We start from the raw sequence: 27,016 nt of genomic DNA, 5'->3' as shown, positions 1-27,016 counted from the left end.
AAAAAAAAAAAAAAAAAAAAAAAGAAAAGAAAAAAGAAAAAGAAAAAGAAAAGAAAATAAAAGAACCACAAACTATAACAAATTATTATTTCTTATTCCAATAGATTGTTGAAAGTCTTGATTTCACAACAGCTGTTATCTGCTTCACTTTCTGCTTCCTATCATGGTTTACTGGGATTTATTGTCTTGATTCTGCCACTATTGCTACTGGTAATAGGGGCAACATTGATGATGTCTATCTCCAACATGAGCAGAGCTATTTCTTGTCTAAATCCAAGGCAAGACTGGCTGCTTTTATTAGTGTTTCTACACATGAAAAATGTACCCCTTGTATTTATGCAAGACATAGCTGAATGGGTCTGTGAAAATTCTTCTTTCTCTCTCAGAGATAATTGAGAAGTAATGTTCTCTGCTTTCTACAATCTCTGGCTTGAGCAACAGCCTTGCAAGCATGAAAATCTTATTGAGTTAGTGACTTTGCCTATTGCTGGGATTAAATATCTAACAAAAGCAACTTAAAGGAGAGAAGGGTTATTTTGGATCACGGTTTGAATCTACAGTCTACCATGGGGAGTACTCTCAGGAGATCCCTGGCCACAATGTATCTGCAAATAGGAGTAAACAGAGATGAATGCTTTGCTCAGTTTGCAGTATGCTTTTTCTTCACTCTAGGACCCCAGGATATGGAAATGGGCTGGGCCATGTTGAGGGTGAATCTCCCTAACTCAATTATGACAATCTCCTTCACAGATAAGCTGACATTTTCTCTACTGAGTTATTTTAAGCCCTGCCAGATTGAGAGTCAATATCAAGCATCACATAAAGAGTAGGCACAGACAACTACATTGTTAAGACCAGTTATGGAGGGAAGAGAATGATAATCTTACTTTCATGACACATAAAATGATTCCATTCATGGATGTTGGGTTGTATGAGAATTCTCTTGAGATTGCACCAATAACAAACGGTCTCCTGTAAGTTTTCATTCTAAAATCACTAAACAAATTAATACTGTACTTTATTTCCAGAAGTATATATCTGACTTTGTAAACTGCAAGGAGAAGCTAGGTTAGGTATGAATACAATAAGCTTAATGTCTCCTAGCTTTATTTATATTTATTTAAGGGCAGCTATTTAAACTGTGAAGCATGTACCATGCCTTCTGTCTTTAGAAAATATATTCTACCACTCCTGGGCATATACCCAAATGGTGCTCCAAGATGTAATAAGGACACATGCTCCACTATGTTGATAGTAGTCTTATTTATAATACCCAGAAACTGGAAACAGCCCAAATGTCCCTCAACAGAGGAATGGATACAGAAAATGGGGTGCATCTACACAATGGAGTACTATTCAGCCATAAAAAAACAATGAATTTATGAAATTCTTAGGGAAATGGATAGACCTGGAGAATATAATCCTGAGTGAAGTAACCCAATCACAAAAGAACACACATGGTATGTACTCTCTGATAAGTGGCTATTAGCCCAGAAGCTCAGAATACCCAAAATATAACCCACAAACCACAAGAAACTTAGGAATAATGAAAACCAAAGTATAGATACTTCATTCCTTCTTAGAAGAGGGAACAAAATACCCATCTAATGAGTCACATGGACAAACTGTGGAGCAGAGACTGAAAGAAGGACAATCCAGACTGCTCCGCCTGGGAATCCTTTCCATATTTAATCATCAAACCCAAACACTATTGTGTATGTCAGCAAGTGCTGGTTGACAGGAGCCTGATATAGCCATCTCCTGAGAGGCTCTGACAGTACCCAACTAATACAGAAGTAGAGACTTACAACCATCAATTGGACTGAGCACAGGGTCCCCATTGAAGGAGCTAGAGAAAGGATCCAAGGAGCTGAAGGGTCTGCAGCACCTTAGGAAAAACAATCATATGAACTAACTAGTACTCTCAGACTTCCAGGGACTAAACTATCAACCAAAGAGCACATATTGTGGGACTCATGACTCCATCAGCATATGTATAGCAGAGGATGGTCTAGTCAGTCATTATGTGAAGAGAGACTCTTGGTCCTATGAAGTTTTATGCCCCATTGTAGGAAAATACCAGCACCAGGAAGTAGGAGAGAGTGGGTTGGTGAGCACGTGGAGGGGAGAGGAATCAGGATTTGTATTTTTGTTTTTGTTTTTGATAATTTTTCGGAGGGGTAACTAGGAGAGGAGATATTATTTGAAATGTAAATAAATAAAATATCTAATAAAAAAGAAAATATATTCATTTCTCCTTGCTCCTTTGTTAACTTAATTTTCACAGGAAATTTTTCATGCTGTCCTCTGTATGTCACTTTAAATGTTTTACAAATATCACTATATGAGTATATTTAAAATGAAAATACTCTAAACCCATGGTAGTGTTTTATCTCCCTCTAGATTGTAAATTCCTAAGAAAAACAAGCCCTAAGGTTTACTTTTCATTTTCTCCTGCAAATAGCTCTAGACTCTAAAATTGAGAGGTATTTAATCAATTTACCTGATAATAAATGGAATAATATATCCCCATAGGTACTTGGGTGAAGCAATCATGAAGCTCTTTGGTTTTCTGCTTCATAGATTCAATTCACTTCTTATCATAAAATCTGAATGAGATTGACCCAAAAGAAGCATTGGTCCAAAATATGAACAGAGTGGAAAGTCAGGACTACAGGTGGGACTGTTTGTCACAAATCTATGTGACACTTTAATTTCTATCACTTTCAATTTTCTCCAGTATAACTCTCATTCCTGCCCAGGCTGGTACAGCCCCATTTTCATGTCCTTGGGCCTGACATTGCTTCTGACAGAGAGTTCACCTTTGCTATCCAATTTGAGATGATCATCTCCTGACATAGTGCTGTCCTGTGAAGACTCACCTTGCTGCCTCTGGGACCAAGTCCTGTTAATCATTACAGACCCAATCACATTGATGATAATGTTCTAGCCCGTCCCCCAGCCTTCTAGGCCATTCAGATGGCTAATGTCTTGTTAAAACTTTTTGACTTATTAATTTTAGCAGTGACAGGGCCTGATTAGCTTCAGAATTACTCAGTGCCTATTTTTAGTCTGATGTGCTTCTATCCTTCACAGATAGTTTAATCCCAAAGTATTAATTCGTCTCGATATAATGCTGGCTTGTCTTCCTTCTAAATCTTACTGTTTTTCCTTAACATCTCTCTATACCTTGCTTTAACATGCCCATTGCTTGAGAACGTGAGCACTGTTTGTTACAAAGAATACAGAGTTTCTGATACGTACATCTTCAAACTATCAAGAAAAAAAAACCATGGAAATAAAATAATGAGATAGGAAATGTCAATGCTTAGGATACTCAGTCTGATCAGCTAGTCTGCACTGGGTTACTCTATTGAGATATTTTTCTCTGTAAATCAGGACCTTATTGATTCTGTGAATAGTGGACACAACTACTTGGGATTCAGCTGGAGTCTATGTGAAATAGTGGGGTTGTCCAGACTGTATAGAACCTTATAGCAAATTATATGCCTGAAATGCCATGCTTTGTTTAAAATGAAGAAGGGTAACAGAGGGGCATAGACAGTGACCATACAGAGCTATACCATTGAGCATTGAATCATAGGCAAGCAGCTAAAATCAAACAAGTAGTGATCAGGATAAGAGAGTATCATTCATGAGAAAATTGAGGACATATATTAATTACATGAGGTTAAGTTAAGCATGAGAACAGCAAAGACAGTGAATGTAGAAGAATTTTTATAGAGAAAGCCTGGAATAAAAGTTTTGCTGCTGTTTAGGATTTCTCTGGCTGTTAATTGAGAGGTAGAGAGGTATGCACACTTAAATGACCACTATTCATGCACATACTGCCTGGAATTTGATGGCTAGAGCTAAAGATGTTGCAATCTACAATGATGAGATACATGTACACACACACACACATACATAAATACATACACACATAAATACACGTGTATGCATTTAATATATAGATTTTTTAGAAATCTATGCAGAAATACTATAGTGAAACTGTAATGTGTGTGTCATAAATATTAGAACTAGACAGATGTAAAGATACATAGATAGATGATAAATAGATGATAGATAGATGATAGGTAGGTAGGTAGGTAGATAGATAGATAGATAGATAGATAGATAGATAGATAGTAGATAGGGAAGGATTTTCTGTTTAAATTTTGGTCTGTTCCCTGATGAGCAAAATGGTGATCAACACCTGTACTTTACATTCATGAGGTTGAAGAACTTTATTTCTATAGCTGCTGTGCTAGGACTCTATACCTTCTGTGTATTAAGTACAGTTTCAACATGTGGCTTTGCCAAAGTATGCTAGATTTAATTGATAGAGCATATGGAAAGCAGAGGAGCATGAGCTAATGTGGACTATCCTGACAATAAGAAACTGTGGAACTTGTAGGGAATGTCATCAACTAAGAATGTATATGAAGGTTGTACATTTTCTCAAACCAAATAAATTTCTACTTTTAAATTCTATATATTTTTTTCTTTTGTGATTGTCTGTGTGTGTGTGTGTGTATGTGTGTGTGTGTGTGTGTGTGTCTGTGTGCCTCAGAATATTCAAATTAATTCATTAGTTTACTGTATGTGAGTTGGGAATCAAATTCAGGTCATCAGTATAGGAAGAAGGCACCTTTATTGTGTGGGTAATTTCTACAACCAAAATAATACATATTTATACTTACCAAATATTACACACACTCACAGAAAGAGAAAGAGAGAGAGAGAGAGAGAGAGAGAGAGAGAGAGAGAGAGAGAGGGAGAAAGAGAGAGAGAGACAGACAGAGAGAGAAACTCACTATGTACTTTTTCAGCAATGCCTATAGGTTTAACAAATTGTTTCTATTTCATTTAGATAATAATTTAAGTACATTTTTTCTTTTCCCTTCATCTCTTCAAGTCTTACCATATTTCTCTCACATTTCTTTCTTCAAGAGTTGTTATTATATATGTATGTATTTGTATATACATATACATTTCTAATTTAATGTGATCAGTCTGTATAATATTGCTTATGGGCATGCTTCCATGCTGATCATTTGGTACTGACAACCAATTTCTTTGCTCCTCCCTGAGGAATATGACCTTACCCCCTTAAAACTTTCTACACTTGCCACATCTATATGATATATGCATTTGGTGCCATACCTTATTCTGGTCAAGTTTAGACAATCAAAATGGTAAGACTTAATGTATGTAGCATCTGATATTACTGTAGACACAGTCTAATACAAACTCCTCCGCTCTTCTGGCTCTTATAAACTTATTACTTTCTCTTCCCTAATGGACTCTGGACCTTAGGTGCAGGAGTGTTTTGTAGACATCTACATTGAATGAGTTTACCAACTCTGAAACTCCATGTCATGTTTCTGAAGTGTGTGTTATCTTTGGACCCTCCTTCTATGTATAGAAGATAACCAAGGGCAACATCAATACACTGTATGATTGGGGAGTCTCATGAATAGCTCTGTCCAACAACTCAAAAGAGGACTTGTCCTGTCTTTGGATTTTTGTTAGGTAGTCTTTGGCTCTTTCAGCATGTACCGTCAGCCTAGAACACAAATGTTCAATAAAATTCTGTACATATATCTATACACTAGATTATGTGTTATACTTGATTTATTTTGCAATAAATAGTTAATAGTATGATTCATTGTGATGTATGAAGACATAATTATTATTGTTTTACTGATCTCCCACCATCTTCTATATTTATCTCTCTCTCAGTTCCATAAGGAGGATCCTATTTTTTTCATTTTACTACCATATCACTTGTACCTTGTCTTTCTCCTTACCATCTTCCTGCCCCTTTTTGTACTTACTTTACTCCTTCCTAGGGTATTCCCCCACTCCCATTTCTTAATAATTTGCAAACCATTAAAGTTTCATTCTATTATTGTGATCATTCTGGTAAATAATACAACTTTCGGACTACACAGCTGAGCTTTGAATTTTATGCTTGTTTCTACTACAAATATTGCCTCTGTACTTTGAAGACTTCATTCAGTTGCAAACACTTCAAAATGTTGTCCTGACCCCCTAATCTCAGATTCTGTAGCCTTTCCTTTAGCTTACTGTGTCTAGAAATACATCTACACCTGCTCTGAACTGGATATATAAACTGGATTTGATAATCAGTGGGGATATTTTGCTAAATATATAACATTTTTATTATATTCTCAGGACTGCAAAGCAAGAGCTTTGTGTATCATAATGCAGCCTTCAATTTGCATAACCACCAGTTCTGTAGTAATGGTAATGGGATATAATGATACAATTTTTATTGTTTAATCATCTCTCAATGAAACTGGCAAAATAATTTGATTACAAGTAAGTTAAATTAAGAATAAATTACACTAAGTTTAAAATAAAACATTTTTCATTAAACAACTTTGATGAATGTGGTCATAATGTTGATTCACAAAAATTTGTATCTTAGAAAGTTTAATTTTTCAAATATCAATTAAATTCAATAGAGCAATTAAACACATCTCCTATGTGACAGGAAATTTGTAATGAATATTATAAATATGGGCTTGAGAGATGGTTTACTGAATACTTGCTACTCTTGTAAAGGACATGAGTTCCTAAAACAATGTCAAAAGGCTCCTGCTCCCTCAAACTCTAGCTCCAGGTGATATAATGCACCTCCCTGCTTTTGTTGCCACCCGCACACATTTTGACACATATTTTCACAGCCACACATATGTAAAAATAAATCTTAAAACCAAAAGACCTTCATAAAATCTTGAGAAAAGACAGTATATTTCCTAAACTAAAGGAATACAGACTTGAAGTTGTTGTGGTGTACGAAAATTTGCTGTATTTTTGTAGGGGGAACATAACTAAAGACATTGGCAGTACAAATCAGACAATTTTACTACCCATGACTGTGTATCAGTTTAAGTTCAGAAACACCCAGTACAGTAAAAGTAGACATACCTGAATAATAAACAATAACAACAAAATAAGAAGAGGAAGGAGGTAAGAGTACAGGTGAGAAGAGGAGGTGGACAGGAGGTGAGAGAGAATAGAAGCATAGAGAAGAGGAGAAGGATGGTAAGGAGACAAAAAGAAGAAAAATTAAAAAGAAAGAGAGATGGTGTATGGGATAGAATGTGAAAGGAGAAGGAAAGAGAAAGACCAGACAATACAGGGAGTGGCAGACATAGAGGAAATAGATGGAGGGGGTCGGGAGTGGGTGAGAGAGAAGTGCCCAAGATGGATTTTTTGAAGAATAAATAAAAATGTGATAAGGAAAATCGACATTTCCTTATAATACCTACATTCCTTTGACAGATATAAGACTGTGGTCAAATATCTCTTTCTTCCTGTTTTAGTCATAGTAGCCTCAGCATTAAAGAACTAGCTTATTAGTCCAGGTAATCAAGGTTTCAGTATAATCCCTTTAATACCTTTCTAGTGTCTATTAGATTGGTAATGGTATTGAATCTTCCTGATAGCATCCATTTATATCTTTTATCATGCCTTCACTGTTAAAAAAGTTTTTATCAATTTTATTGATGTGCATACTGAATACCTATGGGCATGTCGATTTCATATATTGCATGTAATTGATATATCATCTATTTATTATTTTCATCAGGTTCTCTTATAGTTTATTTGCTCTTTTTGTAAAATAAGTTAAAATTTTATAGGATTCACTTATATCTTTTATATTCATTGACACTTTTAAATAAAATATTTTATCAATATATGATAATATTTTGTTCTTTTCAAATACTCCTACACCCTTTCCACTTTCATAACCACTCAAATTCTTATTTATAACATTTTGAATTAATCCAACAGGTTTCCATCTATCCATTATGGTTATTCTTTATAACCCATTGAGTTAACATACAGGTTTCATAATGTTTAATACTCTGTATTTTTTTTTAAGACTTCATTAGTTTCCTTGCTTTTCTTTACTGTTAGTAAAAGTTTCATGAACTTATTCTGAGGTTAAAAATACAAATGATCTTTCTTATTCCTAATACTAAGTGACTTAGAAATTATCCCAAACTACAAGCATCATATCAAAATTATCTGGCTCCTTTTAAAAGTAATTAATCAGAAGTATATTTTATAGAATGAGTCAGAGATATGGCATGCTGAACCAATGTGAGAACAGAGGAGGAAGAGGGTTACTTAAGAACTGAGAGAGTGAGAGAGAGAGCAAGAGAGAGAGAGAGAGAGAGAGAGAGAGAGAGAGAGAGAGAGAGAGAGTGGAAAAGGGTTGTATAATGTGGTGGGTGGTGGGTGGTGTATATGCCTGGTAGTTTTACCAGAACAGTTTTACAGAAACATGTTGGACAGAGGACACTCTGACACAGAAGAAGACAGAACAAGCCAGAGAATAAGAAGCCACAAGATGAGAACATACTGCCAAAGTTAATATGAAGCAAAGCAGAGCAATTTAGTAAGTAGCTAAGAGAAGGCAGATTAAATCAGTCAGCTTGGAAGATTAGAATATAGATTGACAAGAAGCTTTCAGTACTAGGACTAGCAACAGTTAGAACAGAGAAGGGAATGTTCTGGGCTCAGCCCAAGCCTTGTATTGATACAGCTTGGATACAGCTTTCATCTCATCACTTCCTTTAAGGAAATAAAGTGATATTTACAAACAACATATAGACTGAGGTTCCCATAAAGCTCATGGTTAATGTTCTTCAAAACGTAAAGGGTGTGATGGGAAACCTACCTTACCAATAGAAGGAGTTACAGAAATAAGATAATGACATATAGTATATTGTCAACATGAACTGTGTCTTTGAATTCAGGTACTATAGATATATTAAAATGTGAAGATATAGTATTATGCACACCATGACAACAGTTCATCAGGAATAAATAATAGGAATCACTTTTCTGTAATCCAATAATCAAAATCCAAAGTGCTTTTGCATTGGTATCATATAACTACAAAGATATTTTATATATCTTTATTGTTACATCATTATATGTACAGCTTTATTAATTAATTGATTTGTACATCTGTGTACTTGTTCATATATGTGCAAATAAGTATAAAATTATGATGAATGTGATGTATGTCCAAGGGTATGGTTGTCACAATTCAGTGTGTCTTGTCTTATTCGATTTACATCATTTTTCAACTCTCAGTGTACCTGAAGCTCATGGATTCTCTACACTGGCTAAACAGTGAGCTCCAGGAGATTTTCCTGTTTCTCCTGACCTTCATCACTGAGGTTATAGGTACACACTCACCGTTTTTATGGTGTGCAGGGGATTAAATTTAGATATTTTGTTTGTGCAACAAGCATTTTTCCAAATGAATCATCTTCATACCGACAATAAATTATTTTTGAGTGACCTTAAGGATTTATTATGATTACAAAAAGAAAATTTATTATGCTACTCATTGACAGCATAAGTTGGTGTGCATATTATATGGAATAAGTTCAATGTAGTAACAAAAGAAGTTTTATTAACAAGGAATAGACTTTTACCACTTATTGTGCTGAGTGCTTTTCATGTATTACACTCTCTCTACTTCTCAACACTATAAGATGCTGTATTTTATAATGAAGCAAAAACTGAATATAGAAGTTATTTATACTGGTTGCAGGTCATAGAGTGGCTTAATGACAGAATCAAGACTCTTTAAGATATGGTCATGCAAACTGCATGATGTGAGTCACTTTACTACACAAACAACTGTCACAAAGTACTTGGCTTTCATGTGATATAGAATCATATTAATAAAACAATAGATTCCATTTAACAAGAAGGAATAGAATAAATTTTGGGTGCTGTGTTAGACAAAGTTGTTTCCCATTTGCATCTGTTGAAAGTAAACCTGTCTGCTTTGAAAGGTAGCATCTTGGTATATCTTTAAAGACTGTTACAGCCAGCTACTTCCAAATAAACTCCAAACACACCAAAAAATGAATTTAAGTCAGAGTACAAACAATCTGCCTGCATTATTTTACTCAAAAATTAATGATTTTTTCCCAAGTCCATGTTTCAGGAAATTGCTATGTTTGTGTTTGTTTGACATAACTGTAGATATTTCACCTAATCTATCCTCAAGTCTAGAACAGAATGGGGGGGAAAAAAGCAAACATTTTATCAAACTGACAGGACAATGATCCACCATGAGTCTTAGCTGCAAAAATATGTTATTAGATTCAATTTATCATGAAAAATTGCTAGATTGTGTGAGGGCTGAAATGGCAGCAGGACAAGAGTGCAGCTCTTTGGTACTAATTATCTTAAGAGTTGACCTTCCAGGTCACCCCAAACCCTGTATTAATTCAGGAGGAAAGCTTAGATAGCCGACACAGAGATGTCAGAAAATTGCAGCCGAAAACCATTTATTTTAACTCTTGCAAGACTGACTCGAGTCACACAGTAGTTGATACCTAAAGCCCTGACCATCTTATTCACAGCTGACTCCTAAAGTTTGTGTGTCCTTTTACTCTGTCCAAATTCCCCAGTGTCAAAATAATATACTCACTTTCACTAGTAGAAATATTCCTTTCAGTTCATCCTCTGCCTTGATAGATGATGTCCAGACTGCGGAAAGCTTCTTCATAGCCACATGCTGTGTTAACAATTGTGTTCTTGTTCATGTCAGAGTCTTCCTCAATTAAGATATCCCAAGGCCTTTCTCTTACAGTCAGTTGAATATAATTGCTTCTTTCCTTGTGATAATACAGCATTCCTTGTCAATGTCACATGTTGTCTACTTAGCAGATACATTATTTCACATGCCAGTTAACCTTATCCATCTGGATTAGTTATTTTTATCTTACTATGACAAAAACATTATAAACAGGGCAACTTGTAAAGAAAACCATTCATCTGAGTACCAGAGGATTAGAGTCAATGATGATGGAACAAGTGCTTGGTAGCAGGAGCAGCTGAATGCTATTATCTTGAACTGCAAGGAAGAGACTGAGAGAGAGCTAGATATGCCTGAAGGCTTTTGAAACCTCCAGGTTTGCCCCTCCCATTCCAATGGTATACCTCCTCTAATAAGACCATATCTCATAACCCTTCCCAAACAGTTCCACCAACTGACTACCAGGTATTCAAACATATGTGTCTACAGGGACATTCTCATGTAAACTGGCACATCATCTTATTTTTACGTTCACTGGTTAGTATCTGGATGTACTATTCCTAGCAATTTCACATAGATTAAAATATGAGTGATACAGTTTTTTTTTTATCTTTATCATGTCTCAAATGCATTTTTCTCTCTCCTTATTTTCTATTTGTTCACCCCACTCATGTCAACATCAGGTATTATATAACCAAAAGGTAAGCTTTGTTTTGGAATGAGTAATGATCCATTAAACTTTAAAACATTACTTGGAAAAAATGACTTCAAACAGGCAACAATATTAACATTAGAGAGTAAGGGAGGGCCCTGATCTAGTCAGACCAGTATCAATTGAACAAGGTATGAATAGAGAGGGGGTGAGATGGTTACATGGGAGAATGATGTTTCAATCTCTCTTGGACAGGGAAATAAAATAATCACTGGTTGCAGAGAAAGGGAGGGAAATGGGTGGGAGAAGCGAAGGGATGGCAAAGGGGAACAGATTGAGGTATGGAGGGGAGCAGGAGAGAAGTCAGGAGGGCCAAGAGAATGAATGGAATATGTAGCTTCTAGGGGTGGGAGATGTGGAGACTTTCTATGTTAGAGAATCCTAAGGTTCAATGGGGGTGACCTTAGTCAAAATGCCCAACAGTGGGGAGAGGGAACTTGAAGAGTCCACTTTTAGTGATTACCAAACCACAGTCAGAATTTCTGACCAAGATTGTTCCTGTCTAAAAATGCTACAATGGCAAAAGTGGAGAAGAGACTGAAGGAAAGACTGTCCAGTGATTGGTCCAACTTGGCATCTATCTCAAGGGTCAGGGGGCAGAAAGGTCTGACACTATTACGATGGTATGGTGTGCTTACAGACAGGAGCCTAGCATGAGTGTCTTCTTAGAGTTCCTATGAGCAGCAGACTGAGACAGATGCAAATACTTACACCCAACCAATGGACTGAAGTCAGGGACCACTATGAGGAATTAGGGGAAGGACTGAAGGAGTTGAAGGTGAGGACTACCCAATAGGAAAGCCTGCAGTCTCAACTAACCTGGACCCTTCGGGGATCCCAGAGGGTGAGCCACCAACCAGACAGCATACACTAGCTGGTCTGAGGTCCCTGGCACATGTAAAGCAATGAACTGCTGGTCTGGCCTCAGTGGGAAAAGATATGCATAATAGTCAAGAGACTTGAAGCCTGAGGGAAAGGGGATGCCTAGTGTGTGTGTGGGGGATGCACCCTCTTGGAGGCAAGGGGAAGAAGGAATGGAATGAGGAACTGTAGCGGGGATAGGGAGAGGACAACAGATGGAAGTTAATAAGTAAAATATTAATTTAAAAAAGTTAATTTGAATGTGTTCTGTTGTTATTATTTCACTGAATTACCAACTACAACTTAGAATTAGCAATTTTTTCCAGTCTTAATACTGAGGAATTGGAGACATTAATATGGCTAAATTTACATCCCTTTGTACTTGGTTTACTTTAATTATAACTCATAGACCATCTTAAGTCTTGAGAGTTATTAATTCCTGGGTTATCTGTAAAAAGAAGATATGTATATTTGCAATGGATTGAATTGCAAGAACATTTAAATCTCACATTCAGTAAAGCAATTTTGGTGGTCAGTAATATTTGCAGCTCCTGGATTCTCAATTTGAATATTTCTTATAAGTGTCCCATGAAACCTCAGTGTCAGATTCAAGATGCCAGTTAACATTCTCTTTGTCTCTGTCTGTGTCTCTCTGTTTCTCTGTCTCACTCTATCTTTCTCTCTTTTTTACTCAGTCTCTCTACTTCCTTGCCCCCTCTTTCTCTATTTCTCCCTTTCTCCTCTCTCCCTTTCAGTACTTTTCCCTTTCCCTCTCTCTGAAATTAGAACCCTTAAAACAATTGAATTCACTGTCCCTTACAGATATTATGAGAAGAAAATCCACTTCAGATTATGGTAAGATAAATCAGGAAGAAATAAATCACTGTCCTTTTATTTTCTCAATAAATATGGAGTTAAATTCTATATTATAGTACTTGTACTTATGATGACTATTTTTGCTTTTTTTATACTAAACACCAGACCAGAAATAACTTACAGGGAAATGTATTTATTTCATCTTGTAACTCCAGGTAACATGTCATCACACATCAGGAACCAGGAAGTCAGAGCAGGAACCTAGGAGCAAAACATGAAGCAGAGACCATGTAAGAATGCTTCTTTTGTCTTATTCCCTATGCATTTCTCATCTTGTTTTAATATATAACCAAGGGCTATCTGTCCTTGGATATCACCATCCACACTGGTCTGGGCACTCTAACATCAATTGTCAATCAAGAATATGCCAAATAAACATACCCACAGTACCATCTGATAAAAGAAATTTCACAAGTGAGTTTCTGTCTTCTGAGATAATTCCAGTTTATATCAAGTTGGCAAAATATAACCTGCCCAAATAGTCCTTGTATATGAAGAGTGAATATTAAAATAGCTTTCATATATCCAGAACATTTAATTCCCTCAGTGCTAAGAGAGATCACAGCATGAGTTCCTGGCTTTGCTTTGTAGAAAGTCTTGTGCTTTAAGAACCAGTCTGATCATTGATATAATGATCATTAAGATCATGACATTCTCTCATTCATAATAGCTGCAAAGAAAATAAAACATCAAGAAATAAAACTAACCAAAGAAATGAAGGACAGGACCTCTACAATAAAAACTTTAAACCTCTGAAGAAGGAGTTGAAGAAATTGGAAAGACACCCCATGTTCCCATATTAGTAGAATCAATATTGAGAAAATGACCATTTTAGTAAAATCTATTTAGGAGATTCAATGCAATCCCAAACAAAACCCCCATCTCATTCTTCAGAGAAATAGAAACAAACAAACAAACAAACAAACAAAAGAATTACCATATAATTCATATGAAACTACAAAATACTCTGGAGACACAAAACAATTCTCCCCAAAAGAACAATGTTAGAGGAAATACAATTCTAGGCCTGAAGATATATTACAGAGCTACAGTAAATAAAAAATAACAAATAAATAAAATAGAAATAAAAATAGAAGAAAAAAAAAAAAACAATGTGGTACTATGTGATGGCTATTTTTGGTTGTCAACTAGATTACATTTGGAATGAACTACAATCCAGAAATGGAGGTCACAAGATTTTTGGCTTGCTTTAAAGTGAATGAATCCATTTCTAGTCTCGAACTTGAGATAGGAAGACACATATCATTGATCCAGATCTTGAGTCCAGAAGATACAGGCCTTTAATCTGGACCAGAGATTCTGCTAGAAGTCTATAGAAGGACATAAAAGAAGGAAACCTTTGCTTTTTGCCTGATTACTCTAGATTTTCTAGCTCTCACTTGCTCCCTGTCTCTCTGGTATGTCTTTCATTTCCCGTTGTGTCCTTCTATTCCACAGTATTTTTTTCAGACATTACTTTCCAGTTAGATATTGTCCTTGAAATTATTTTCATTCCTTGAATTTATAATTTGTTATTTTAAAATTTATCCTTTGCTTATGTGACAACTCATAAATGCACTGGAGACAACAGAGGTAGATATTCAGGTATATATCTGAGAGGTAAATAAAATGGTAGGTGGAGACCAATGTAGAAAGAAGAGAGAGTGAAGGGGTCATGAGCACTGACAGTTTGAAGACAGTTCAGACAGGAGGCCATGAGATACATGAAGAAATAAGGAAAAATCTCAGGGTTTTAGATGTGGAAATTACAAACCTTTCTTTATGGACAACATTGTACTTTCCATCTTTTTGTGACCAAGGAACATACTAGAAATGTCTGGACTGGAGTAACCTTGAAATGCAGTGGATTGAGCTTGTCTTGACACCAAAAAGGTGTGTATCAATCATGATGTATGTCTGACAGACCGAGATGATGCAGGAACATAGGTGAATTGTACAGGTAAGGCTGATACAAGTGCAGGTGGATAAGCCAAATATAAAAGAATATATGCCATGAAGAAATACAAAGGGGAAGAGACCAACAGACTTCAAAATCACGAGGACAGAACTAACAGCCAGAGAGTGGACACACATCACACCTTAAGAAGCTCAATGTTCTGGTTATGTTTTTCTATTTAGTAATATCTCAGGAAAAAGAAGTTATTTCTGTGAATTGCATCATAGGTGAAAAATCTGTATAATCTGCGTTAGAAACGTCTGAAAACATGCTACTTCCTCTTCTGCCATTTACATTCTTTGTGACTTTTGTCAGCAATCCTATTACCTCAGATCTGTCATGTATAAAAGAGATAGAAAAATCACACAGGTGCCATGACAAATGCATTTTCACAAGCACATGCATACACATATATATCTATTAATACCTCTACAATTTAAATGTACATCAATATTTATTTTATCCATTGTATATAATTAATCAATATATATCATAATTATATATGCATACAGATATACAGGTACATGAACACATTCAGGGAACATAACATCAAATATGTTATGTAAATGGAATGAGAATTACAAACAATAATTATTAGCAAATGAACAGGACCTACTCACTAAAACCCGGTTTTTTATTTTTTATCTCTGAAATGTTTTTGTCTGTTGTCAAATATTATGGTACCCATACACAGGCATACATACACAACAGAGATAATGCAAGTACACAAATGTTCAGGACAAATACCACTAATTGTTGAACCTAATTATCATCATTATACACTACAAATACTTATAATATTTAGAGAAAGTTAGGAAACTGCCACATAGTAGGCTATAAAAGAAAAGCTGAGGGAATGTATGGAGAGAAAAAAATGGATAAGGGAGAGACACATTGAAAGCCAGAATTAAAGAATAATATTAAAAAAAATTATGAATTGTGTAACTCTCCAACAAGGAGATAAGTCTTTCTGGAAAAAGATTTGTGGGAAATGATGACACCAGCAATGAGGACAGGATCGTATCAAAAGATCACATGGTAAGGACGCTGGTTATTAATTCTATTGGATATACCAAGGGGCATATTTGCTGTAATTCAAAATCCAGGATGCAAGAAATTTGATATGAGCATTAGATGAGAAGATAAATTGAATTTATTATCAAGTCAGTGTCAGAAGTAAAAAGGACCAATACTATTCAGACAATTTTCCAAGGGTTCCTTTGCACAGATCCAGCCTAAAGACCCTGCTCACTCACTGGAGGATGGAGCAGTGCCTATGGGCACTTTTCATTTAAGAACTGTGATAAGTTATAGCTGCACAGAGGACATCTAAAGATCAGCTACTGATGAAGCTCAGGAATTCATTTAAGTAGAATGTACAGGTGGGTAAAAGGTTTTAGGCCCTGAGAATATGTATCATTTGTTAAGGGGACTCTGGATAGCTTCTGGGGACAAAAAGGACACATCTATCCAAACTGCAGAACAATAGAGCAGCAAGAGCAAACTAAAGACAGCTGCAAGAGTTTAGTACTTTGGAGATGGAAAATAAAGCAACTACATGGAAAATAAAACAACTACATATTGTAGACTCTGCTTTGCTAAATGCAAGAGCAAATCCCCAGGATGCAGCTAACTGAATCCCTACTGAGCACTGAGTTGTGCCATTGTCTCTTGGATGTAACTTTACCTGAAAATAAGTATAAATAGCTTGAACAAAGATCATAGTTCCTAGATGTAGGAAACACAGAGTTTGCTAATATAAACTTTGAGAATTTTAGAAAATAACAATGATGGCCACTAGGACAAAGTTCAGGTGGAAAGTGAAAGGGGAGGGGAATCAAGTCAGTTGGAGACAAAATACATCAACTTGAAATGAAACAATAGTTGAAAGAAATTGCTCAACTGCCCCACAATGAGGTAGTTCACTGAATTATTAAGTAAGCAAATAAGAAACACTCTCATGGGTTTAAAGAAACAGCAGAAACAAAGGCATTGAATAAAACTGATTGGAAATTTTTGACCAAAATTCCTCAAAGAAGGGTGGAGAAATGAGTAATCAGCAGGTGGAAAATAAGATGGCAAGGGATAGGAATGCAAAGCTTTGGGTGATAGATGGGAATGGAAGCCATCACGTTAATTCAGTGATATCATTTACAGCATCATTATGTGGAGACAGACTCATGAAAGCAAACACAAGGGAAATCCAGGTGAGTGGCATTTAAACCAGAAACAAGCCAGTGGACAGCTGTGTTAAAAAGCTATTACTTGGCAGTAGAAGAAAATATTCATTGATAATGTTTTATTCAGTTCAGACACAAATATCTGAAGTACATAAATCTGGAGTAGATACCTCCATGTACGTATGAAGTAGGACACAGGTTAAGACTGTCAGTGATATAGCTATGCTGTCAGACTTGAGTTTTGTGGTATCCATGCTGAGGTATGTGACTCTAGATAATCTGTCTAGGCACTTTGTTCATTGCTCTCTTCAGAGAAACCTTTGGAAAATGTACTAAAATGTTATATACATTATGGGGAATATGAGAGCTTCCATGCATGGAACACATGATACTTAACACTTATCAAACTGTGTAAAAATATCATTAGCATCAGCAGACACTGGCTTGAGTGCCACAGGTCTGGGATGGAACTATCTTTCTATAATTGTCCAGATAGTCTTAGAGGTGGCAGTCTTTCTATGATTGAGCAGGTGTTGGGTACAAACATTTCTCTACACTGTAGCTTGAAAATGAGGACAAGAGTGATGAATTAATTCACCTTATCAGTCTCTCTTCTGATTAAGAAAGCTGGTCATTTCTTAAAGCTTCACAAAATAGCTATTTTGTGCATTTCTTTGTATATACATGAATATTATAGATCATACAAAGATTCATGGGAGACCGTATTAGTATTATTTGGCACATTCACCAAGAGGTTTGAAATAGTCTCTAATCATTATGGAACAAATCAGGGATAAATCTTGAATTGTAAGAAATTGTGTCTGCAGAATTTTGACAAGTGAGATTCCTTATTACAACTGCTCTTGAATTTTTGGAATCTGACATTTTGGAAGAACTTTTGTAACAATGGAGATTTAGCTGAGAACTGCATGTGTTCTAGAACAGCACTTTGCCACTGAACACACTCAGCAACAAGTCAAGATGTTTGAGTAAATTTATTTTTAAACTGAAGTAGATTGCAAATGTCATGAACAGATTTTTATTGACAAGTCTGTATTTCAAGTGGTAGATTAATAATGGAAATACAAATTAGACAAAGATAAAAGAGAAATAGGAAATTGGAAGAATTTTGTAAAGAAAAAAACAAGGCATGGTTTAAAAGAAATAAAATTGAAGAGAAAGCAGAGCCATAACATGAGAGTCACTTAGATAATGCTGTCAAGCCAGAACCAGAGCAGATAGACTCAGGGAACTGAGGTACAGGTTTAAAATGTTGTCATACAGAAAGAAAAAATGGATTCATATTTAAAAATTCACCTGAAAAATTACTTTTTTTAAAGACTCACTGAAATTGAAGATCACATGATTTTTTAAGATACATGAAGTTATTTTGAAGAATTTTTAGTCATTTCTGGAAAAAATCAAATGTTAACGGTATTAAAGAAATAGCTTTAACAATTATAATTCGGGTAAAAAAAATATGTACACATCAGAGTGTACGGATCAGAGATAGAAATACCACTAAAATTAGTTGACTTAGTATGTTCTGCATCAGATGAAAGAGGTAAAAATTTCACATAAGATGGAGAAGAAACATGAGCAGGATATATTTGCTGATCTGAAGAGAACTGGTTTTCATCTGGACTGGCAACTTTTCATTAGTGCTTTGCCAATGCATAATGTGCCAGGGGAGCTCATGTAACAGATTCCAGGTGTTGGTACAGATGACTGCCAGAAAATATCACGGGTATTTCCATTTTATGTGTTGTCTGTAAATACTGTCATCAAAAATATACTTTCCACATTCAAGGGAAGAACTTTAAAAGTATTTAAGGAAGAATGCAATGCCAACAGTGAAGACCAGTAACAAGTTGGCATGACACATATATATGTTTGGACAGAGATGGCATGGTAGACTGCCTCTCACTCACAGCATTTCTGGCATTTTGACCCAGACAATGTCCAGTGTGTTATAGGAAACCTGACTGTGTTCTTTGTCTTCATACATTAGATCTCTGTATTTCACTCTTCGTATTGCAACAACAAAGTATCTCCACATTCTTGAATGTCAGTTAGGAGACAAAACTGAAATCATTTCAGACTCAATAAACTTTAGAAAATCAAACCATGGGAAAAAATGACAAATTATTTAAAAGGACGGGAGAAATATATAGAATAGTGTAAAAGCAGAATTAGTTAGAAATAAGCCAAACATAAAGACTACAAGGAAGGTGCTCACAATAAAGGAAGAAGGGAAGTAAAATATGATTTAAATGTACCACTATTTTATCCCATTGAAATACGAATTATGATGAAATCTAATATTCATGATAAATGAGAATATAGGGAGTGTATTTTAAAGACAACTTTTAACAGTTAAAGATGTACCATGTATAATAGAGAATAAAAAGATCAGGTACCAATGCTACATGAAATATCACGGGGTGTGGTCATCAGAAAATGTTTCCATTTTGCACATACTATTTCTCCTGCCATCCCCTATTTAAAACAGGTGTACTTTAAACATATTAACTTATTAACTTATTAAACTTTAAAACATATTAAGTGTACTCTCAGAGTTCTTGGGATGAATTTGGAAAGCATTTTATATATTTCCCTATACTGTTGTCTTAGGGTTTTACTGGTGTGAACAGCCACCATGACCAAGGCAACTCTGATAAGGAGTCTCTTGTGATTAGGAGGAGGGTTTCATTGTCCACTCCAACAGTGGCCTATTTCGGCTCCCAAGTCCACACCTACTACAATAAGACAACACCTCCTAATAGTGTCATTCCCTGGCCCAAGCATATTCAAACCACCACAACTGTCAAAAGGAAAAAGTATAAAAATGGTTTGAATTTGAACTTGAAGTGGAATTTGAAAGCAAGGAAAGGAAACATCGTTCCTGACAAGAAGACCATTTTTCTCTATAGTTAACCAAGGGGCTGAGAATAGCAAGAATGATTATATAAAGCAAAATCTCCACATGTAATGTGCTACATAACAGACAGCTAAACACAAAAAAAGTCCATCAAAAGGTAAGAAACAATATACTATACATTTAAGATGATTTCTTACTTGTCTTTGAACATATCTTTCTTTTCACAAGGATGTCTTAAGTCAAAACACAAGTATTTTATAGAATACAAAGTTAACATATTAATATGATGCTAAAGACCTTATATCTTTACACCTTTAATTAAGAAGAAAAAGATGATGTCATGTTTGAAACTGGTTTTATCTGCAACCATTGAGGAATACCAACAGAGGGACTCAGAAGAGGGGAGTCAGAGAGGTAGATTGTTAATGCAAGAGTCGAGGTGATCAGGAGAACTGAAGTGATAACTTTGACAGTATTGGGTTGCAAGATATTTATATGCAATGCCTGTGGAAGTTCTGTTGGTTTAATTTGATAAGAAAAGAACTGTAAATATGAATCATATGTAAATATACTTTATGAGTAAAATAAGCAGCATCAAATAGGAGAAAAGACGTGAAAGAATGCTGAGTAAGTTAAACAAAACTCAGGAAAGAGTTGGACTATGAGGAAACCTGAACTCTTTTTTTAAAGTACTGAGACTTCCGTGAAACTCCACACCTGTAAACCATGTGTAACATACAATACACAAATTCCTCGTAGCATAGCCAAGACAAGTACAAAAACCAGAGATGTTCAAAGGACACCACTTCACAAAACACTCTAATTGGGCAGATTGCCTAAATTACATCAGCCTGAGGAAATGTATGTTGGTAATTATATTTACTACATTGATTGGAGTGGAGAGACCTATCCACTCTGGGTGGCATAATTCTCTAGGCAGAAAGACCTAGATTTTACTCATGGAGAAAGTAAACAGCACCAGCCTGCATGAATTAGTTCATTGCTGATAGCTCTTCGGTGTGCATGTGATATAACTAGCTGCTTCAAGTTCCTGCTCTCTTCACTTCCACTTAATGATGGATAACTTGAAGAGGTGGTCAAATAAACCTTTTCCATTCAGTTTATTTTGTCTAGCTAATTTATTATAGCAATAGAAAAAATATTAACACATTCATGGTGATAAATTCATGATTCTCTGCAAAACAAATAGGATAAATTCTGAATTTCACAGGTTGGCTTCCCAGGGCTGTGACCTTGTATTCTCTTTCTGCCAATATGTTTTCAATCTAAAAATAAGATGGCAGGCATTTCCTAGGAGTCAGGAATATAATACTCTAAGGAATAAGAGGAGATTAATTTTCCTATAACATCTTTGAAAATGTCTAGTGCTAAAGTGAGCAGAGAATGGGACCAAGGAAATCTCAGTGAGATGAAAGCAGAAACCTGCTTAATGGAGTTCAAAGCTCTGTGCTGAGCTATGTGAGCTACAAGTGTGCATTTGGAATAAGCTAGAAATAATTAAACAGAAACTGACTATGTTCTCATCAAGGCAACAAAATAATTGGAAAGAAGCCATAGCAAAATGCTATACTGAACTCCTCTCTCATTCATTTCCTCTTACAACAAAATTAAAGATTTCCTTTTTTTTTTTCTTTCTTTTTTTACTGATTAGACCATTTGCATCCTGGTGAATTCAAGTGGTCTCTTAGTGGTCGCTTAGAATATGCCTTGCATAAGTTTTAAGTTGTTTTGTATGTTTCCCTAAGAATGTCCTTGTGGAACATTTTTCTCAACCATGTTTTGTAATCTCATCCCTCTGGGGTCTCTACCTTGCCTGGGAGAAGTTTAGCCACTAAACATAATGTGTCCCGCGCTACCTCCCGCCAGCAGGAACGACGCGGCACACACAGGATCCTTCTGCAGTACAAGCTTTAATGCATCTTGAGAGGGAGATCACAAGCTTCAGTTGAGGAGGACCCCGACTATCTCAAAACCCTTCCCTTGTATAGAGCTCTATGCCCGCCTCAGACGTGGCGACTCATAATAGGCTGTGGGACGATCAGGCCACCTGACGTGACCAAAGGCACTCCGCCACGGATACAGGGGATTTACAGGCACATGCGCACAAGGCATTTTTATGCCAACGGCAAGCCGGATGTCATCGCCATCTTGTAATGGCGATGTGCTTACGACGTGGCTTCCCACAATAATGCTGCTTTATAGCATGTGTCAAGTTTTGGTCTTGTACTTACTACACAGTTGAAAGATGTTTGAGGACAATACATTGTTTTTTATAGCACAATGCTACTAATTACTTAATGAAAGATTGAGTTAACAGCCATATATATTATATAAAAATCTAATCAATCATAACACACTACTCTTCAGACTATTTACACCCAGTGACCTGTAAAATTTAATCTCAGAATATTTATTTTTGGAAATCTTTTCTTATATATTTTAGTTTTAACTATCATATAAGAAGACAATATTTTACTGACTTACCATAAGAAAAATGAAAGGAAGCATGGACAATAATGTGATGATTATATATTTTTACATAGGAAAAATAAGCAGGGAATTATGAATAACCAAGAATCTAAGCATAATGTGAATCTATCTTGTGTGTTTAGGATATATCTTAGTAACTTGGAATAAGTTTGTGTGTGTGTGTGTGTGTGTGTAGGACATATATATGCATATGTGTTTGTATGTGATACACACATACACACACAAATTCTGCCTTTGTAGCCTTGTGTTAGAAAATGATGGAGTTTCCAGCAAATGATGTAATTTTCCACAGGATTTGTCTATAGACAGTGTTATTCATCATTTGCAGATGGGTTCAGAGATTTTGAAAAAAGGAGCAAAATCTTCCAGGACATAGGGCTGGATTTAAATGTACCATTGTTGATGGAAATTTAGGCAACCTAATGACTGATATAGACATAGTTCTGTGTATCTGTCCTCTTGCTTGCTTGCCTGGCTTTCTGTCTATATTGCTACTTGTTGAATTTCTGAAGCAGTATTTTGCAATAATTAGTGTAACACCACCTTGAATTCAAACTTTGAAATTCCAGTTTTTCCAAGATAGAATATCAACATAGAATGCAAGTACACTCCCTTGCTTTATGAATCAATTAGGGTTTTTGTTTTGTTTTGTTCTTCTTTTTGTTTGTTTGGTTGTTTTTTTTGTTTTGTTTTGTTTTGTTTTGTTTTCGAGACAAGGTTTCTTTGTATAGCCCTGGCTGTCGTGGAACTCAACTTTGTAGACCAGGCTAGACTCGAATTCAGAAATTCGCCTGCCTCTGCCTCCCAAGTGCTGGGATTAAAGGGCGTGTGCCACCACTGCCTAGCTACGAATCAATTAATAAAGCCTTAAAGGCAAGTGCATGATCTGCTTGCCTCTCTCTTCACTCTGTTTTTTAACTTATTACCAGTACTCCTTAGAATTTTGCTACACATAATACCAAGCGCAACCCAAACCACAGAATTCTTTGTTAGTTCTTCCTGAGAAATTGAAGCAGATTTCTTGGGTCTGGTACAGGAGCTTAAAGTCTTCTCAAAATATCACCTTCATCTTAATGAAGACTCTAAATGCTGTGGCCCCAAACTTCCATGGGATGAATTTTCTAAGGCACTGTCCTGTGCTTTAAGGAAACGACACATACTATTCTGTACCTAAATAAAATTTTATTTGTTGAATATAATTTGGACATTGCAGAGCATTTCAGCTGTCCGTAACACCCTGAGTAATCACACCATTGCTCAGTAGGCTAAATTATTTTAAACCTTAAAAAAATAGCTTCTCCACTTTCTTCAGGTTTGTCCAGGAACCGTCTCCATGAAAACGACTACTAATTTAAAGAAAACTAAGGCATTCCTCACCCCTGACAAGGAAAATGGCTCTTTCTGGCCAAATCATAGAAATGAGCCTCCTTAAGTACCTTGCACCTTTAAAAGCTGACATTATTGCCGCGAAGCCTGAATGGTACCTTGTCAGCATGGAATAACCAGGCTGGGCCAAGTTGTCATTTCTGACAGGTCAGTGTAATGAGCAAAAAGAACGCTGAGTTTGTCTAAAAGTTTTCCCTCGCATCAGCAGGGTAGAGCTGTTTGGGGCGATAACAGCTCCTTGTATGTGACTCATTAAATGTGTCATATTATCAAATGTGTGGTCCACACTATCTCAGCCACCACATTTATGCTTTGTCTCTTCCATGCACCCCCAAACATTTTTTGATTGTTTTTTTTTTTTAACTTTGGATGGTGTCCAGACTACAGAGCTTTGGGGGATTTGGATATTAACAGTACTATGGAAGAAGATGAATGTCCAATGCGATGGTTATTCTAAAACATCGGGGATATATTTTAGCATAACTTAATGTGGACTTCCCTCCAGGCATCTTCCTTCCTACCCTGTGGATTTACTGGGTGACTGGTTTATCATTATAAAAACTTAGAATGGGAATTGGGTGCGACTGGCACGAGATGGTGCTTCTCAGACTGTGGTACTGGATGTACAAAGTCCTCCGTAGACCCCGTCAGGACTCCTACTCAGATCTACAATTAGACCCAGAAGCACCTGTCTAGTGATTGGCCATCTCATGGATTCCGATTCCTTTGTCCACACAGAGAAAAGCTTGTCTTAGCTCTCCTGCCAGCTACGTTACCTCTTACTGTTGCCGCGCACCAAACAGCACAAAACATTTTTTCCCTGCTTCAGAAAAATTTAGTTAATGTTCCTGACTAATTAAATTCTTACTCTAGTCATGATTAATGTAACAAATAATTACAGCTTAGATCTAATATAGATACAAGTAATTGTTCTGCCCACAGAGAGTCGTGACTAACAATTAAACATAGCTTTTAAAGCCGAAGTGGAGGCTGTGAGGGGCAACCTTCCCCTGGCCTACCTCTTGCTAGCATCGAGCTTCTGCTCCTTTCTTCATTTCTTTGAAGGTGGCAAGGGTTTCTGTTTGTCTGTTTACATTATTCTATTTCTTGTGATGTTAGATGATCCCTATGCCTTATGTTTATTGCACTTGCACTGTGCCACTGGGTGGTGGAGTAGCAGACAGAAATGAATGGGGACTTGCATGGACTGAATTATCTCCAAGCATGAAAATGCAAAATTACTCTTCCACAATACAAACAATATAAAAGATACTAGGAAATGGCCAAGAATGCAAAGTAACACACGTGAACCTTAGTCTGTGAGATTTTTAACTGCACATCCATGCCTATAACAGGTGTTCTGTAGTCCTAAAGAAAGGAGTCTGTTCTACAGTACTAAAGAAAGAACTGATTCTGAGTTATGGAAGGAATGGTACACTGGCCTCTAATAATAGCATTCATAGCCAGAGAAAACGCTCGCAAAGCTTCTTGGGGATTCTCACTGCACTAAGGGAAAATGCTCCTACTTTTATTAAATACCTGATGAAATTGGAAATTGATAATGTTCATAAATTTCTCATCTACAATTCCAAGTAAGACTTAAGCTGAATGGTCTATTAAAAAATTTGTTTCCACATTTAGTGCATCAAATCATGTCTTTATTAACTATTTCTGTTCATTACAATAATAAAAATTTGATGTTTTCAGAGTATTATTAATAACAACTTATCTTTATAAGCTAAAAGTCCCTTAATAAAAAATAACCAGAGGATTAAATATCTGCTTATTATTATTCTAGAATTTATATATTTTTGCTGCACAAAATATTTTTTTCTGCTGCAAATAATTTTTAAAATACCTAGAGCCTTTTCTCTGACATATCATAATCAAACATAGAACAGCGTATGATTTTCCTATCTCTGTTTCACACAATGATTTGAAATGCAAATCCAAAATTTTCTTTGCACATCTCACATTATAATAGTAAATACACTCACAGCTATGTGATAATTTATTTTATTGAATATTTTATATGAAACTGGTTTGGGTACTGGTAGTCATAATTCAATCTTTTCAAATGTTTTTCTACTTTACTAGAAAAAGTACGTGTAATCCTATAGTGTTATTCAAAACAAAATCCACATCACCTCTGTGAGGTAGGAACTTATCTGCAATGTACACCTGACATCACAGATGTCTGTCGAGGTATGTCCCCCATACATGAACACACATAAATGATCCTCCTTATACCCAAACACATGCACATGGCCACTGGTCACCAGTGCCCTACATTTTCAATCCAACAGGGGGAGAGCAGAGTGTTCTGATCCAAGATGACCATGAATGAAAGACGGTGGACAGGTAGATCACTTCTGCATTGCCCAAGAATAAATGAGCTTGTTATGATTTGCAGCAATGGGATTTGTACCTACTGTTCAGTGACCAGTGCAGAATCAAGGAAATCTCATTTTTTAAAACCCTAATACATAGAAGGTCACAGTATATACACAAAGTTATCTCCAAATACCCAAGAAGAACTAGATTTGGAAACAGAGCCAACACCCAATTTTAGTAATTAAATATTTATATATTAAATGCAAATATACATACTATATTTAATAATGAATGTATATTTATTTTTAAGGTATCCGCAAATTCCTTAATCACCAATTAAATAATTTATTTGATTTTTATTTAGCTTCATGAATCTGAGATGTCTTGAGCCAAAATTTATAGTGCTTCTATATTTAAAAGATAGACTAAGTATACTGCTTGAATAGTAGCAATTACTCAGCCTAATATATAGTAACTAAAATATATCTGTCCTTTTCTAAATTTATCAAAGTAGATATAAATCCCTATTATACTCCCTAATGGATTAGAAACAATTTTCTTACCCAATCACATGAACCTGTTTCTATTACAGTTTTACAAGTATATGCAGGGTTCAGGCCCTCTCGGTTAGAAAGAGAATCTAAAAGAACCTATAAATGAATTGAATAGTATAGAGTTTTATATTCCTATTTCAAAATGTTTCATACAA

Source organism: Mastomys coucha, unplaced genomic scaffold (assembly GCF_008632895.1).
Source record: "Mastomys coucha isolate ucsf_1 unplaced genomic scaffold, UCSF_Mcou_1 pScaffold13, whole genome shotgun sequence".
Classification (NCBI taxonomy): domain Eukaryota; kingdom Metazoa; phylum Chordata; class Mammalia; order Rodentia; family Muridae; genus Mastomys; species Mastomys coucha.
The sequence above is the reverse complement of the archived record's forward strand: the minus strand, read 5'-3'. Positions refer to the sequence as shown.